Genomic DNA, 6647 nt, shown 5'->3' with positions numbered 1-6647 from the left:
GGGACCGACTTGAATTCCTTCGCGCGTTCGCGCCTTCTTTGGGCGCGAACACGCCAATGGGCCCCTCCAAGTCGGATCATCCGAAAATGTTTCCTTAAATCGTCCTTTTGGAGGGATTATGCCCATATTTGGCTTAAGGGTCCTTTTGGGACTTGCTCAACTTTCCTTTACTACTCATATATCTCTTCATATGATCTTTATAAAAGTTTTGCGTGTGGGCCCCACTTGGCTTACGGTGACGAGAGCTTTTCATCAAGCAACATATGGACCGACTCCCCCCCTATGGTCTCCAAATGTCATATATATATATGTGTTCTTATACTCAGATCATCTAATCTTCATCCCTAATCCTTGTATAACTTTACTGTTTTTCGAGCTCGTACCACGCAGTCTACGATCTTGTAGCGCGAAATCTTCCTAGGTGTAACATCTCCAATGAATTCTAAAAGGACCATGTGTTACCCTATTATCAATATGTTGAGATGGCAGTGACAATACTCCATGGTAGTGAATCGATCAGAAAAGTATCAAAGGATTGACGTTGAACCTTAAATTCGCTTTATCCAAAAAAAAAAAGTAAATGGTACTCTGAAATATGGTTAGAACTATTTTCCTATGAATGAAATCATTTGAGAAAAGGATGAGAACTAAGACAAAAGAAGAAACAAGGTTTGATCGTGAATGATCAATGGACCGACTTTATATGTATGTCAAGACAAGAACAAATGGAATTGCATCCCCGAGAGTTACGCGGTAGGGTCCCAAGGAAAGATTATTAAGAAAAGGTGAGCCAAGAGAGGGCGAGGGGACGATACGTATAGGGAGTATAGAGCGGTTATGAGCTACATCAATGGAAATGACTAATATACGAGACGATCTAGGGGTCTTGATGGAATCGAGGTAGAAACATATGGATAAAGGCAATTCCTTCATGGTTTAATAGTTGTTTAGACGGTAATCAAAGAGACAATCAAGGAAATAATCTTCGACATTCCGAGGCAATGTGCAAGCGGAGGCGTAAGAATGAGATGAAACAAGATATGGGCCGTAGAATGGGAAGGGGGACGAAAATCCAACGTGGAAATTTTACAACGATGAGGTGATTGAGACAGAGTTAAAGGATGGCCATACAATGGGAAAAGCGGTATTAACCTTGCATGTAAATCATATGAGTATTGGCGGCTTCTGCTCAAGTGCGAAACAACAGCAACGAACGGTATTTCCATACAACAAGTGGCTCGAAGGAAGATTTACAGCGTTTAAGGCATACACCGGCGACAAGCAAGATTAGGATTAGGGGAGAAGTGAATAATGGACTAAGAGCAGGTCAAGTGAAATAGCCACCGTAAGCTAGTTATACAGCGCCAAGCTCAATGTCACATACCTATTGGGAGGCATCAGACAGGAAACCCTCAAAGGCAAACTACTTGAGTCGAATTTAATAATGCTCATAAGACAGGACGTGAAGTTAACAATAGAAAAGGATTGGATAACTATTTAGAAGCACGTGAATACTCGACTTCGCAGTTTAATTAGGGCCGCGTCGTAAAGTAAACGACAAGGATGGATCTAAATGAGAAACCGAGGACGAGAGTGATGCGACGAAGATAATAAGAGGTAAATTTGTGTAAGACAATTTCGTGGCACTAATCAAGAATGGATGTTGCAATTGTCGAGGGCTAAGATACCTGGGTTCTCTCTTTGCTAAGGATCGATACATTCCGAGAGACACGGGAAATATAGTGTCATCCCGGTAAATCCCCCTTGTGAGATAAGTAAGCGGATAGAGTTCATTTTCCAACTTCCTAAGGCACGCTATGAACACGTATGTTAGACCTTTAAGGAAGATGAAGAGACCTGTTAGGGTGGTTTGGAATTGACATATCCAGATGGTCGTATGAAACTTGCGGAATGAGAGAGCATCAGAATTATTGGAATGTGGAAATTTCATCTTGAAGAGATTTACGAAGATTATTAGAAGACTCCATGAGAAATTCTTACTACCCTCTCAAACATTTAGGTGGTGAACTAAGGACTAAAAAGATATAAGCTTGATGAAGGTATTATGAAAGAACGCGAAAGTGAAAGAGACTGAATTGGGAATCGAAAAAAGATATGAAGTCCAATTATCCGTATTTATTTTCATCCCGAAGAGGCTTCAAGGGCGACGCCATCGTCCACAGTATGTAATGTTTCTTTTGATGCTTTCTTGGCAAATGCGTGGCCATGCTTCTATGGTTGTTGTTGTAGCCACCGAGGCAATATATATTTTGAGTGGCATTTATGATAGGATGGTAGTTGCCTTATTAGGAGAAACACGGCGAAATTTCTGACAGACCTTAAAGAGTTTTTGCATTAAAGGACGAATGTTCTTAAGGGAGGAGGAATGTTACACCTTGGAATTTCGTGTCGCTTCGCATTACGAATAGACTAGCATAAGCCTTAAAGTGAACATGAAGCCCTTATCATTTTAAGAGTATACCTTAAGATTCCAAAGGCATTTGAGGCAAAGGAAGTAAGTTCGTCGGAGAAAGTTAAGGTTGAGCCATATTTTGGGAAATTTTGTATCATTTGAACTACGCATTGCTTAGAATCACTTTTAGAGGTAGATATATAGAGCCCCTTATATGTTTAATGAAGTTTTATACAAGTTCCAAGAAGTTCCCATAAGGATTGAGGTCAAACGTTGAAAAGAACGCGATTTCGCGAAACCGGGAGATGCGAGTTTATGTCGGTCGCATTGAGTGTCTTGAGCCTCACACCGGTTGCCAACTTGACATTTTAAGTGATTTCACTGCCCAACATCATTTGGGGGTGGAGGAAGAGTGTGCAGCCACACACCGAGTGTGCAATGCCGCATACTCATCGCACATCGGGGGGTCGGGGAGGTAATTTTGCCACTTTTTTAAATCCCAAACAACCCCAACCTCATTTCCAACTTTCCACACTTATTTCCACACTTATATAGAGTCTTCCAAAGGGTTGTGGAGGTTCTCAATACTCCACACCTTTCCATATCATCCATAGAGAGAATAAACATGAAAACCTCAAGGTAAATCCGTGGAGAGTGATGGTTCTTGCTTCCTTTCAAGGTCAGTGTGAAATCGTGTTGGAAAGAGAGTTGAGTCAGGTGAAACCCTACTACTTCAACGTATGTTTGTTATCCTACTCATATATTTAGGTGATATAAAGGTTTAGTAACTTTTATTGAGGAGGAAATCTAAAGTAGAGAAGCCATAGATGTTGAGGTGAAGAAGATGACTGGGTGTGAATTTGAAAAGAGGATTTTGGATGAATTTGAGATGGAATTGATTGTAATTTCGATTATGATATTATGGATATTGCCATTGATGCTTGGGAGCTACTTATTATATGGAGAAAGTTGTTGAAACAAAGGAAATGCTGCCTAATATTCGTTAGCTTTTGGTCGCTTAGCTTAAACTTGCGTATCTTCAATTATCTAATTTTAGTGCAAAATTCTCTCGATGTAGCGTGAGCTTGGAAGGAGAACGTTCAATTGTTAAGGAGACGCAAAGGTATGTAAGGCTAGTCCTTTTCTTTCATAAAGGCATGACTCTTTATATTACCATTTTCCATATATTCCATGACCTTCTTATATCCCAAAAAGTTGAGAGTTCATGATTCTTAAGAGTTTCTTATGAGCTAGAAGCGAGATACGTTCCATGATAATGATGATGACGATGCTATTTCTAGAGATTCTCGTTTATGAGCTTTGCTGCGACGAGCTTTGATAATCTTATCTTATGATTTCGTTGATGTTATTCCTTGTTGTAGTCTCACCTCATCATACTAGTTCCTTTAAGGTGAGACATAGTGATGATGATTATTCCATAATATAATCGAGAGGTTACCGAACTTACGTCACTCACTCGATAGAGTTGCGCCTTTCTGGCCTGCATGCGGCGATGCTTTATGTTATTTTATATATGATTATACCGAAGCTAGGCAGTTGACGGCCGTACATCACTACGTTGGGTGTGGTGGGCGGCTTATGATGATGATAATAACACCGGGCCTAATTGGCTGGGCGGTCACCACTAGTGGACGGCGTGAGATGACTATCCTGACGCGGTCTAGTGATGATATATAACTCGGAAAGCTTATATATATGTGTGTGTATGTGTGTGTGTTTTATGATGTGGTTTTAAAAGTAAAAGTTAGCATGCATCGTATGCGAAGAGGCAATCATATGTGCAAAGTTATCTCTTTGTCTCATGTTCCTTATCTCTTTATTATATCACTATCCATGCCTTACATACTCGGAACATAATTAATCGATGTCCCTTCTTTTGTGGACGTTGCGTTCGTGCCCGCAGTAGACAGGAGACGGTCCCATCCCTAGGAGCATTATCGGCAGACACACAAGAGCACTCCACTTCTCCCGGAGCCGCCGTTTATTGGTATATTCTTTTGTGTTTATATTTGGGGCATGGCAAAACTCCCGTCCCATCCTCATGACTTTCGCACTCTAGTAGAGGCTCGTAGACATATGTGGATAGTAGATACCTCGCGGCCTCTTTGGTACGATGTCTTATATATCATTTTGTAGCCTCGTGGGTGTATATATTGTATATATATGTATATTTTGAGGCGTGATTGAAGACCATTTCATGGTAAGCTTTGTTGAGAATTGTGTTGGTCTAAGTTGAATATGATGATGTGCATGATGAGCGATGCCCGGTAGGTTAGCTCCGGCACTGGCGGCCCTCTAGCCGGGTCGTGACACTATGCTTTACATATTCGGTACATTATTTGTCTTGACGTCCTTTTTGTTAGTAGATGTCACAATCATGCCCGTAGTTGGACAAGGAGACAAACTTGTCCTTCAGTCGCTGTATCCAGAGATCCTTGAGGCTCCATTTGATTCGGAGTCGTTAAAGGTTTCGGTACTATTGTTTTGTTTACATATATAGGCATGGGGCCCTATCCCATCTTTATGATTACACATACTCTTTCTAGAGGCTCGCAGACAGTTATGTATAGTTAGATGTCTTTTTGCCTTGTCGGCTCATATTTTGTATATCATTTTGTTACCCTCGTCGGCTTGTGCATATTTATATGGGCATGGTTGATGATGTTGATATAAAAGTGCTCTTTTTGATAAGATTTGTATTATCGATGCATAGTTGCGCGAGTTGACCATGGGCTCACCTAGTTATGATCGTGAAAGTATGATGAGAGGTACCCGGTTGGGTTGGTTTCGGGTGCTCATCATGGCCCTCCGGTTGAGTCGGGCCAAAAGTGGTATCAGAGCAGTTCCGTCCTAGGGTGTGTCTATGAGTCGTGTCCAGTAGAGTCTTTTTTAGGGATGTGTTGCGCGCCACACTTATAAACAGGAGGCTGCGGGCATTTTAGGAATGAATGACCTTATTTCTTCATAAAATCATGCGATGCAGTCGTGATGTAGGGAATTCTCTTTCCTTAACCGTGTGTTATGTATTTCGAAAATGCTGTGAGAAAAAAAGCACGGCCCAAAAGGCAAGACGGTGACGGGGAGACGGACGAGAGTACCGTGACGATTATAGAGGAGGGTGAGTCCCAGAATGAGGTCTCATCTCGGTCCTCTCATTCATTGCCTATTTTAGAGGAGCATGAGAAAGCCTCAGCCCCAGCTCCAGCACCCCAATTCCTCCACCGGATGCTTCGGGCTAAGATGTGAAAGAGGCCATTCATTTGCTGACTCAGTTAGTCGCCGCTCAGGCCCAGCGGCAAGGTAGGGGTCATGGTGATAGGGCAATTAGTGCAAGATCCCGTGATTTTATTAGCTTGAACCTTCCGAAATTCTTTGGGTTAAAGCTGGATAAGGACCCTCAAAGCTTTGTTGATGGAATGTTGAGAACACTCCGGTTAATGCATGCTTCCAATCTCGAATCGGTAGAGTTAGCATCATATGGATTGCGGGATGTTTCAGTTCATTGGTATACGGTTTGGATGTCTTCTCGGGGAGTCAATGCACCTCTCCCAGTATGGCAAGAATTTGTTAATGCTTTCCTTCGACATTACTTGCCCCCAGAGGTTCGGCGGGCTAGAGCCAATAAGTTCTTGAATCTTAGGCAGGAAAGTATGAGTGCCTTAGAGTATAGTCTCTGCTTCAATTCTTTGGCTAGGTATGCTTCGGCCATGGTAGCAGATATGGGTGATCGAGTGCACTGATTTGTGAGTGGCTTAGGGTTACATTTGATGGATAGGTGCTTGACTGCGTCCCTTCAGGACAATATGGATATTTCTCACATTCAAGCCCATGCCCAGAACTTGGAGGAAAGCCAACAACAGCAAAGAAGTGAGCGTGAGCATGACAGAGGGTATATCAAAAGGGCTAGATCTTCGGGTCTGACTAGTGAGTATAGAGGAAGGCAAAGACAGCAATTTTCTAGGCATTCAGGTCATTTTATGACTAGTGCGCCTCCCCGATTTACGTGCCAAAGATTTGATAGGTCTACTCACTCTGGGCAGAGTCAGAGTTCTAAAGCGTCAGGCTCTCATTACAGAGGCGACTCGGGCCAGGAAAGACTACCCCTACCATGATGTTCTCAGTGCGGGAAGTTGCATTGGGGCCAGTGTCGATTTGGCTCAGATGCTTGTTATGCCTGCCGTCAGCCAGGCCATATGGCGCGTGATTACCCCTC

The sequence above is a fragment of the Lycium ferocissimum genome, chromosome 5, assembly GCF_029784015.1.
Source record: "Lycium ferocissimum isolate CSIRO_LF1 chromosome 5, AGI_CSIRO_Lferr_CH_V1, whole genome shotgun sequence".
NCBI lineage: Eukaryota > Viridiplantae > Streptophyta > Magnoliopsida > Solanales > Solanaceae > Lycium > Lycium ferocissimum.
Note: the sequence above shows the minus strand (reverse complement) of the source record.